Source organism: Caretta caretta, chromosome 11 (assembly GCF_965140235.1).
Source record: "Caretta caretta isolate rCarCar2 chromosome 11, rCarCar1.hap1, whole genome shotgun sequence".
In the NCBI taxonomy this organism is placed as follows: domain Eukaryota; kingdom Metazoa; phylum Chordata; order Testudines; family Cheloniidae; genus Caretta; species Caretta caretta.
This window is the reverse complement of record NC_134216.1, coordinates 80,109,670-80,121,709: the sequence shown is the minus strand read 5'-3', so window position 1 is coordinate 80,121,709 and position 12,040 is coordinate 80,109,670. Positions and strand designations below refer to the sequence as shown.

At 47.3% G+C, this 12,040-nt stretch overlaps 1 protein-coding gene across 5 annotated transcripts in view; it reads right to left on the bottom strand.

Moving 5' to 3' along the window:
* The window catches only part of ADARB1 (adenosine deaminase RNA specific B1), a 244,668-nt gene extending 244,354 nt beyond the window's left edge, over positions 1–314 (bottom strand). For all 5 annotated transcript variants that reach the window (XM_048868933.2, XM_048868928.2, XM_048868932.2 and 2 more), the window contains exon 1: positions 169–314. The gene's annotated coding sequence lies outside the window, so the exon portion shown is untranslated. The remainder of the gene's footprint in view (positions 1–168) is intronic.
* Positions 315–12,040: the final 11,726 nt, after the last annotated feature.

Sequence of the window (12,040 nt, the reverse complement as noted above, 5' to 3'; positions counted from 1 at the left end):
CTCCGCGGCCCCCGGCGGGCGGGCGGGCGGGCGGGCGCAGCCCGGGGACGGAGCGTCAGGACCTGGACAGGTCCCGGCGGGGCGGGGCGGGGCGGGGCGGTCCCTCCCGCCGCGGGTTCAGGGGGTGCCGGGAGAGCCGCAGCGAGCCCCGCCGGGGCCGCCCCTCACCTGGCCGCGGGTCCTACGGCTCCCCCCCGCTCCGCCGCTCACCAGCGGGCGGCGGCCGCCTCGCGCTCCCCTCAGCCGACACTGAGCGCGGGCGGCGGCGGGCAACGGCGCTGCTCGCCTCAGGCCGACCGGCCCCGCGCGCACGCGCGCTGCTCCACGGCCCCGGCAGGCGCGAGCCCGCCAACGCGTTCACGCGCCTCTCGCGCCAGCCGGGCCCGCGGGCTGAAGGGGCCGCAGCAGGCGAGGGGCGGGCCTTGGCGCGGGGGAGGAGTCAGAGGAACCCCCCCCCCCCCCCGGCCGCTGATTGGTGGGCGGTGCGGCGCCGTGCACGCGCCTCCGCTCCCCTCCCGCCCGGGATCTGCAGCGTGGCGCGTGCCCGCGCGCGAGGGGGGCTGGGCGGCAGGTGCAGGGGCCGCGCGCGCGCCGCTCGCCCCGGGCCCCCTGCCGCCGCCGGGCGCGGGCCGCTGGGCGCTCCGCCGGGGGGGTTGCGGTGCGGGGGGGGGCCACCGGACCTGGGGGAAGAGCCTCAGGCGGGCCTTGAGCGAGCGAACCAGCCAAGCACCTGCCGGGGGGAGTCCCGCTCCCTGGCCCTCGCCATCCAGGCTCCCGTCTCCAGCTGCGCCCCGCTCTGCTGCCTCAGAGTCAAGGGACTTCATCAAAGTGCGTAGGGGGGGGGAGTCCCCTCCCTGACCCCAGCCGCTGGCCAGCGGAAGCATGGGTTTTTGGGAACATAAGACAAACTGGAAGGGAGCTGTAGGCCTGCTAAGCCCTGCTGATACTGATCACGGCGAGCAACCACATCATCGTTCCCAGTCGTTAATTTGTCACCCTCTCTCTCAGACCCTTTACCCTCTCTCTCCTAAAACTAATTAAGTTGTTTGCCCCCTGAGGGGAGTGAACCCCTCATCCCGCACCATCTGGGTAAAAGAAAAGGGTCCAGGCATCTTTCTTGGTAGCAACTGGGAGACACTGTTCCCCCAAATAGGGGGAGGCCTCCAGGAGAAGTATGGGGCATGTAACTTTCATCAGCAAGCATTTTAGCCATTGTTGGTTCCAAAATCAAGACCCTTACTTGCAATAAGTTTGCTTTGACCTTGCTCAGTTATAGCATAAATAATTGACTCTCTAGGTCATTGCACCAGTTAACTGTTCAGATCCATCTGGTTCAGGCCAGGTCTATACTAAGAGTGCTGTGCTGTACCAGCTAGACCAGTATACTGCACTGCTCCTACTGCAGATGCAGTTTTGCTGGTATCCATACTACAGGCTCTTGCTGGCACAGCTGCTGATCGCATAAATCACATCTCATTATACCCCTGACCAATATAGCTATATAAGCAAGAATTTCTAGTGTAGACCTGGCCTTAGCTTTATTATGTTGGTCTGTAGTATAATGGTCAGTGGTCTCAGATGGCAGCTAGTTTCTTGTAAAGAAAACCAGCCTTTCCCAAGTGCCATTCTTGTATGGATCATCATACCCTTGAGATTTCTGAGTGACTTTGTCTAGTCGTTTTCAGTCTCTTTCATGCTCCCACAGGAATATATTACAGACTGCTAATATTCCTAGCCCTGCACACATGGGAGGATTTCACTCTCTAAGGGCTGATCTGAACAAAAGCTGTATCCTTTAACAATAATGAAAGGATACAACTCCCAGCGTGGAGTTATACTGAGATAACGGAGTGTTTTCTTGGTATAGCTCTTCCCATATGGGAAGGGAAATAAACTATACTGATCTAACTGTGTCTAACTAGGGATTGTACAGGTATAACTCTTGGGGTTTAAAAAAAAATCACACCTTGAACCCAAATAGTTGTATCAGTACAAGAACTGTGTAGGCTTGACTTGAGGGCTTGTTTTCACCAGTTTTTAACTGCAAATTAACTGATTGCAGTTACCCTGAAGTAGTTCATACTGGATCTGGTCATGAATTTTCTAGTAAAACGTAACTCTGCTAGCCACCAAATATCATGGACTTAATAAAGACACTGGCTTTATGGCTCATTGCAACAATCTGTAAACTACTAGCCCTCCTTCATCCTATGACTGTAGTATAACTGCCCACTTCACCCTGAATGGTCTCTTGCAACGTGGTAACTCCTTCTCTGTTCCATCTTGTGTTTAGTTGTCACACTTGAAGAACCTTTCCCAGACCCGAAGGAGAGCTCTGTGTAACCTCGAAAGCTTGTTGCTTGTACCAATAGAAATTGGTCCAATACAAGATATTACCTCCCCCACCTTGTCTCTCAATATGCTGAGACCAACACAGTTTCAACAACACTGCAAACAGTGAAATATAAAAGCACCCTTTGTTCTCCATCATACTCCCTTATCCTTGCTGGAACATTTATAAAGGGATTCTCACACAACTTCCTTCTAAAACTGACTCCGATGAAACCTCAAGAAAATGTAAAAGATTTCTTTTTTAGATGATCCACTTATGGAAATTAATTCTGTTTTTAGCAATGAATACAAATTTGCCATTTTGATGCTACTAGATATGCAGTTGCTTGCTAATGAAGCTTTTGGATAATACCAAGTTTGTTGATATCTATCAACTGGATGTAGAAGCCCTCTACACCAACATTCCACACAAAGATGGACTACAAGCCGTCAAGAACACTATCCCCGATAATGTCACGGCTAACCTGGTGGCTGAACTTTGTGACTTTGTCCTTACCCATAACTATTTCACATTTGGGGACAATGTATACCTTCAGATCAGCGGCACTGCTATGGGTACCCGCATGGCCCCACAGTATGCCAACATTTTTATGGCTGATTTAGAACAACGCTTCCTCAGCTCTCGTCCCCTAAAGCCCCTACTCTACTTGCGCTATATTGATGACATCTTCATCATCTGGACCCATGGAAAAGAAGCCCTTGAGGAATTCCACCATGATTTCAACAATTTCCATCCCACCACCAACCTCAGCCTGGTCCAGTCCACACAAGAGATCCACTTCCTGGACACTACAGTGCTAATAAACAATGGCCACATAAACACCACCCTATACCGGAAACCTACTGACCGCTATTCCTACCTGCATGCCTCCAGCTTTCACCCTGACCACACCACACGATCCATCGTCTACAGCCAAGCTCTGCGATACAACCGCATTTGCTCCAACCCCTCAGACAGAGACAAACACCTACAAGATCTCTGTCAAGCTTTCTTACAACTACAATACCCACCTGCAGAAGTAAAGAAACAGATTGATAGAGCCAGAAGAGTTCCCAGAAGTTACCTACTACAGGACAGGCCTAACAAAGAAAATAACAGAACGCCACTAGCCGTCACCTTCAGCCCCCAACTAAAACCCCTCCAACGCATTATTAAGGATCTACAACCTATCCTAAAGGATGACCCAACACTCTCACAAGTCTTGGGAGACAGGCCAGTCCTTGCCTACAGACAGCCCCGCAACCTGAAGCAAATACTCACCAACAACCACATACCACACAACAGAACCACTAACCCAGGAACTTATCCTTGCAACAAAGCCCGTTGCCAATTGTGCCCACATATCTATTCAGGGGACACCATCACAGGGCCTAATAACATCAGCCACACTATCAGAGGCTCGTTCACCTGCACATCCACCAATGTGATATATGCCATCATGTGCCAGCAATGCCCCTCTGCCATGTACATTGGTCAAACTGGACAGTCTCTACGTAAAAGAATAAATGGACACAAATCAGATGTCAAGAATTATAACATTCATAAACCAGTCGGAGAACACTTCAATCTCTCTGGTCACGCAATCACAGACATGAAGGTCGCTATCTTAAAACAAAAAAACTTCAAATCCAGACTCCAGCGAGAAACTGCTGAATTGGAATTCATTTGCAAATTGGATACTATTAATTTAGGCTTAAATAGAGACTGGGAGTGGCTAAGTCATTATGCAAGGTAGCCTGTTTCCTCTTGTTTTTTCCTACCACCCCCCCCCCCCAGATGTTCTGGTTTAACTTGGATTTAAACCTGGAGAGTGGTCAGTTTAGATGAGCTATTACCAGCAGGAGAGTGAGTTTGTGTGTGTATGGGGGTGGGGGGGATGTGAGAAAACCTTGATCTATGCAGGAAATAGCCCGACTTGATTATGTAAAGAGTTGTCACTTTGGATGGGCTAGCACCAGCAGGAGAGTGAATTTGTGTGGGGGGGTGGAGGGTGAGAAAACCTGGATTTGTGCTGGAAATGGCCCACCTGTTGATCACTTTAGATAAGCTATTACCAGCAGGACAGTGGGGTGGGAGGAGGTATTGTTTCATGATTTCTGTGTGTATATAAAGTCTGCTGCAGTTTCCACGGTAAACATCTGATGAAGTGAGCTGTAGCTCACGAAAGCTCATGCTCAAATAAATTGGTTAGTCTCTAAGGTGCCACAAGTACTCCTTTTCTTTTTATCAACTCTCTGACTCCTTCCTTTCTGATTTTGACATGTGGCTCTTCCTCTCTTCAGAACCTACCTTGGTGACTTCACCTTTTGAGTTGACAACCTGTCCAACCTTTTAGCCTTCCATTTTCTTGCCTTCACCTTCTTGTTTGACCATCAAGTCTCCCATACACCAATGAGGCCATTTCCTTATCTTCACTGAGCTCTACTTATTCTCAAACCTCTTACTAACTAGTTTCCAGTCACCATCTGATTATCTGTAACAGTCTGCCAGGCCCTGCATTTCTGCCTTTCATCTGGTCTTTCCATGCCCTCCAATTCACTACCATCCCCAATCTCTTTCAGCTTTAAGCACCCCCCTTTCCTTCCCCTTTCATTGATTCTGTAGTCAAATTCCTCAACTTTACCCCCCTGCAACCCTTTATTTCTCTGACCCCCTTTCTCACTGCAGTGCTGTTCCTGACCCCTGCTCACATCACACATTCCTGTTCCCCTTCACCTCTATGTTTCTTGCAAAAAAACTACAGCTTCCATCCTTGAGTCCTATGCCTACAATTCACATCACCTATTTACCATCCTTGACTACCTTTTCAAGCCTTCTCTTGTAGTTCAATCCTTCTCTCTCTCCACCCAGGGCCTCGTGATTTTTTCCCAAGAAATTTGACAAGATCCTTCCATTTTCAGCCCTTTTCAACCCTCATTTCCACCTCTTTCACTACCCTTTCCCATCGCTTCTGTTACCCCAGTCACCAGCTCTGTGTAACTCATTTATTCTCCAGTTTCAATCCCTCAACCTGTTCCCCTTGCCCAACCCCCATCAGATGTTGATCTCCCTGGCCCAGATTCTCAGTTATTCTGTAAATACCACTGAAATCAGTGGGAATCAAGCACCTAAATACCTTTGGAGATCAGATGTATTATCATGTCCCTAAACCTCTCCTCTGCCTTCTTTTCTGTCACATACAAACATGTAGCAGCATCCTCATCTGAAAACACTATCCTTTACCGCACCCTGTCTGTCAACCTCAGATCTGTCAGTGTGTCACCCACAATCAAAATGTGTGAAACATTATCAAAACATGGAACACCTGTATTTTGTTACATGTCACCATAATTGATACTGTATAGAGATTTTAACAAGAAAGCCTGCTTTAAGGGATGTTTTCTCATGGTGTGAATTAAATAAACCATTAAAATAAACCAACAACTGGGAAAAACAAACTATTTCATGCAGCCACAAGGATCTCCTCCCATGTGGCTCATCAACATGGGTTGACAACTGGTTCTTCAGTTACCTAGCATAGACTTCTGTCACTTGAGTTGCTATTCTTTATGTCAACCAGCCACAAGAGAGGGACTTAACCCCGTGGGTCACATAACTATTAGACAGACAGTCAGAGAATATTGGAAATCAGGAATCATGGGTTTTATCCCTGGGTCTGGGAGGGGAATATGGAAGGAGGAGACCAGGCAGGAATTCTCAGTGTCAGTGACAGGTGAGGAGGAGTGCATGTTGAGGGGTAGCAGGGAGTGGGAGGTCATGTTGGATTAAGTCAACTTCTGAAGATGTTGGCAAGATTCCATGTAAAGAGGGATGAGAGGTTGGGGGAAGGGTTTAAGGAGGGAGACAAAGGTGGCTGCAGATTCAAGTGTGGGATTCAGTGAGGGAGGAGCAGAGCTATTTGACAGGATGGGGGGCCTGTTAGAGAGATCAGCAATGGAGTAATGTTAGGATGAGACCAGATCAAGAGTGGCCATTATGGTGAGTAATTAACCCTTCTGTAAGCTCCTGTAATTTACAGTGCAGTCAGGTCCAGTATCTATTTTGAGATTAATTTTTTGTTCATTTACTTCTACTATCACCAACCAGATATTTGCTTTGTATATTTATTAAGAGCCTCAGCCAAGAGCTCTGCCTGCATCATCATCAGCATAGATTTGTCCTTCAGCTGTATGTTCAAGCATGTATTTTGCTTTAATATTTTTTTGCAGTATGTGCCAAGAGTGACTTATGCTTGTAAAATGGTTCCTTTATTGAATGCATTACACTGCACCCCACGGCATCATGTGATTGCTTTGACCTGGTTATATTACAAGTAATTCTGTCTCTAATTGGTCCATTTATTTACTGTTCAGATTCACGTGACTTAGTGTTGTCATGTAGGTCTGTAACATGATACTCAATTATCTGATCTGGTGGCAAGTTTTGTGCCTTTCCCAACTGGCCTTTCCCTTATTTTCTGCCTTTCCCTTATGTTGACCACAGTATTCTTAGAATTACTGAATGTCTTTGCCTATCAGGGTGTCCCCTTCATGTTCCCACAGCACTGGACTGCAGCTCTCCCATGCCCCTGCCACATGCGGATTGAAGGATTTCACTCCCTCTGGTTTCTCTGTCATGTCACCTGCTTTCAGGGGAACGAGGGAATGCTACTGCCCGCTCCACATGCTTCCTGAATCCCTCAGTTTGAAGGGGGACTGGGCAGGAAGCATGCAGCGGGGGCAGCAGCTGGCAAGAAACTGAAATTTTACAGCCTAGCCCCAGTCACGTGATCTGGACTAGGGTTACCAAAGGTTATACCCTTGTCCCATGGCAGAGGTCAGTCGCTGCTCACTCCAGGGGTTACTGTTACAGAGCTTTTTTAATAGTGAAGTGTCCCTTCCTCACCCTGCCTTTCTACAGGTAAGCCCACAAAAATCCACCACCGTGGAGAGCATTTCCCAGGCGTGAGGAAGAGGCTGGCTGGGAACGAGCATGGGCCATCACCGTGCCCTTATCTCCCTGAGAGGTGAGGAATTCCATCCCTCCCAAACCCCACAACATCTTTCTTGGGGCTCTCAAAGTGGGGACAGCATGAGGGGCTTCTATCCTAGAATCATACTGCTTCTGTGACACCATTTCCTCCTCTATAAGGCAGCTTTCTAATTCTTTAATTATTCTCTTGGCTCTTCTCTGAACCCTCTGCAATTTATCAACATCCTTCTTGAACTGTGGACATCAGAACTGGACACAGTATGCCTGGAGTGGTTACCTCAGTGCCAAAGATAAAATAAAGTCTCTACGTCTAGTCGAGATTCTCTTGTTTCTGTAACCAGATATTGCATTATTCTTTTGGGCCAGAACATTTTCATAGAATCATAGAATATCAGGGTTGGAAGGGACCTCAGGAGGTCATCTAGTCCAACCCCCTGCTCAAAGCAGGACCAATCCCCAACTAAATCATCCCAGCCAGGGCTTTGTCAAGCCTGACCTTAAAAATATCTAAGGAAAGAGATTCCACCACCTCCCTAGGTAACGCATTCCAGTGTTTCACCACCCTCCTAGTGAAAAAGTTTTTCCTAATATCCAACCTAAACCTCCCCCACTGCAACTTGAGACAATTTCTCCTCGTTCTCTCATCAGCTCCCACTGAGAACAGTCTAGAGCCATCCTCTTTGGAACCCCCTTTCAGGTAGTTGAAAGCAGCTATCAAATCCCCCCTCATTCTTCTCTTCCGCAGACTAAACAATCCCAGTTCCCTCAGCCTCTCCTCATAAATCATGTGTTCCAGTCCCCTAATCATTTTCGTTACCCTCCGCTGGACTCTTTCCAATTTTTTCACATCCATCTTGTAGTGTGGGGCCCAAAACTGGACACAGTACTCCAGATGAGGCCTCAGCAGTGTCGAATAGAGGGGAACGATCACGTCCCTCGATCTGTTGGCAATGCCCCTATTTATACATCCCAAAATGCCATTGGCCTTCTTGGCAACTATTGACTCATATCCAGCTTCTCGTCCACTGTAACCCCTAGGTCCTTTTCTGCAGAACTGCTGCCTAGCCATTCGGTCCCTAGTCTGTAGTGGTGCATGGGATTCTTCCGTCCTTAGTGCAGGACTCTGCACTTGTCTTTGTTGAACCTCATCAGATTTCTTTTGGCCCAATCCTCTAATTTGTCTAGGTCCCTCTGTATCCTATCTCTACCCTCCAGCATATCTACCACACCTCCTTCTTGAAACCAACAGTAGGAAAAAAGAAATTTTGGCTGCATCTGATTAAAGTTGGCAGTGCCCCTTTTGCGACCACAAAAACTTTAACTTTTCAATAGTTAAACTAAATGGTTATATAGCAAATACTTCTGTTTTTTACTTAATATTATGGAAACTGTTTACAATAGCATCTAGGGCCAGGTCCATAAATATATGTAGGCGCCTACATATGCGGACAGGGGCCTACAGGGATTGTCAGAAGCACCTAAGCTGGTCAACAAAGGAATCAAAGGGATTTAGGTGCCTAAAGGCCACCTTAGACACCCAAGACCAAAGTTTAGATCCTCAAAGCCCCTGCTCAGCTGCATCCTAACCCTGTAAGCATTTCAACTGTAAAGTCCCCTAAATTTGAGAGTGGGCATGCTCACAACCACCTACGGCCTGATGCTGCTGAGCTGCTCAGCACCAAGTCCCCAGCTGGAGCCCCTACTTCGCCTGTATGGCCTGAACCAGTAGCTGGGCTCTGAACTAGGCTGACCACCTTTTCAAAAGGCAAAAGCAGGACACATGCAAGAGCCCCTCAGTGTCCACATCCCCTGCCCCTCCTTCCCCCCAACCCCTGCCGCCTGCCCTCCTCTTTCCCCATGGCCCTGGCCCCTGCTACAGCTCTTCCCCCCAAGGCCAGGCCAGAAGTCAGAGTCAGGCTGTAGTAAGAGCCTAGGGTGACCAGGTGTCCAGTTTTTGACTGGAACACCAGGTCGAAAAGGGCTCCTGGTGGCGCCAGTCAGTACCGCTCACTGGGCCATTGACTGTCCGGTTGGTGGCGCTGTGCCTGGGAAGCAGACGGCATGTCCAGCTCCCAGGTTTAGGGGTGGCCAGGGGGTTCCACGCGCTGCCCCTGCCCACAGGTGCAGCTCCCATTGGCTGGGCCAGATCAGGGCCGGGGAGCATCATTTTTGTTGCTCTTCTCTGGACTTTCTCCAATTTGTCCACATCTTTCCTGAAATGTGGCGCCCAGAAGTGGGCACAATACTCCAGGTGAAGCCTAATCAGTGCAGAGCAGAGCGAAAGGATTACTTCTCGTGTCTTGCTTACAACACTCTTGCTAATACATCCCAGAATGATGCTAGCTTTTTTTGCATCAGCGTTACACTGTTGACTCATATTTAGCTTGTGATGCACTATGACCCCGAAATCCCTTTCCACAGTACTCCTTCCTACGCAGTCATTTCCCATTTTGTATGTGTGCAAATGATTGTTCCTTCCTAAATGGAGTACTTTGCATTTGTCCTTATTGAATTCCATCCTGTTTACTTCAGACCATTTCTCCAGTTAGTCCAGATCATTTTCAAGTGTAATCCTATCCTCCAAAGCACTTGCAATCCCTCCCAGCTTGGTACCATCTACAAACTTTATAAGTGTACTCTCTATGACATGATCTAAATAATTGATGAAGATATTGAACAGAACTGGACCCAGAATTGATCCCTGTGGGACCCCAGGTGTTATGCCCTTCCAGCATGACTGTGAACCACTGATAACTACTCTCTGGGAACGGTTTTCCAACCAGTTTTGCACCCACCTTATAGTAGCTCCATCTAGGTTGCATTTCCTTCATTTATTTCTGAGAAGGGAATGTGAGACAGTATCAAAAGCTTTACTAAAGTCAAGATATACCACGTCTACCACTTTCCCCCTATACACGAGGCTTGTTACCCTGTCAAAGAAAGCTATCAGGTTGGTTTAACATGATTTGTTCCTGACAAATCCATGCTGACTGTTACTTATCACCTTAGTTTCTTCTAGATGTTTGCAAACTGATTGCTTAATTATTTGCTCCATTATCTTTCCAGGTACAGAAGTTAAGCTGACTAGTCTGTAATTCCCTGGGTTGTCCTTATTTCCCTCTTTATAGATTGGCACTATATTTGCTCTTTTCCAGTCTTCCGGAATCTCTCCCATCTTCCATGACTTTTCAAAGATAATGGCTAATGGCTCAGACATCTCCTCAGTCAGCTCCTTGAGTATTCTAGGATGCATTTCATCAAGCCCTCTTGAATTGAAGACACATAATTTGTCTAAGTAATTTTCTATTTGTTCTTTTCCTATTTTAGTCTCTAATCCTACCTCATTTTCACTGGCATTCACTATGTTAGATGTCCAGACACCACCAACCTTCTTGGTGAAAACCGGAACAAAGAAGGCATTAAGCACCTCTGCCATTTCCACATTTTCTGTTATTGTTTTTCCCACCTCATTGATTAATGGGCCTACCCTGTCCTTGGTCTTCCTCTTGCTTCTAATGTATTTGTAGAATGTTTTCTTGTTACCCTTTGTGTCTCTAGCTAGTTTGATCTTGTTTTGTGCCTTGGCCTTTCTAATTTTGTCCCTACATACTTGTGTTATTAGTTTATATTCATCTTTTGTAATTTGACTTAGTCTCCACTTTTTGTAGGACTCTTTTTTGATTTTTAGATCATTGAAGATCTCCTGGTTAAGCCAGGGTGGTCTCTTCCCATACTTCCTGTCTTTCCTATGCCGTGGGATAGTTTGCTCTTCTGCCCTTAATAAAGTCTCTTTGAAAAACTGCCAACTGTCTTCAATTGTTTTTCCCCTTAGACTTGCTTCCCATGGGATCTTACCTACCAACCCCCTGAGTTTGCTAAAGTCTGCCTTCTTGAAATCCAATGTCTTTATTGTGCTGTTCTCCCTCCTACCATTGCTTAGAATCATGAACACTATCATTTCATGATCACTTTCACCCAACCTGCCTTCCACTTTCAAATTCTCAACCAGTTCCTCCCTATTTGTCAAAATCAAATCTAGAAGAGCCTCTCCCCTAGTAGCGTTCTCCACCTTCTGAAACAAAAAACTGTCTCCAATACATTCCAAAAACTTGTTGGATAATCTGTGCCCTGCTGTGTTATTTTCCCAACAGATGCCTGAGTAGCTAAAGTCCCCCATCACCGCCAAGAATATAAGGTTGTTTTTATTTGCTGACTTGTCCTAATTTGCTAAAACTTGACAGTGGTGTGGGATGGAAGTATAAAGTCTTCAGCTTCCAAACGACCCAGCCTGGATTTCCTTTGGGTTCGCGTTCAACATACGTCTAGGCTGGTGCAATCTCTGACCATTACAGTTCATCAGCTTGACAGGCAGGCGAAGGCAGCAAGGCACTTGTCCTGTGGCCTTGACTGAGAGAGGTTTCTGATCAAAGGGAGCGCAGATTCCAGCCAGCTCCTGGGGTAATGTCTCATTGGGGATGCAAGGGCTTGTTCAGAAAGAGATTTTGAAGTCTGTAGGGTAAAGATAAGCCAGATGGGTTTGTCTCCATGCAGGTATATTTTATTCTTGCGGGGGCTGGGTAGAAAGGAGAGAGAAGTATTTTTCATTTCCTGTTTCCCTTACTGAGGGCCATCTATGCTCACTTGAAAATTTTCCTGGCAGAAGCAGTTCCTATCTATTTATTACAGGGTCAAAATATGGCTGCCATCATACAGAGA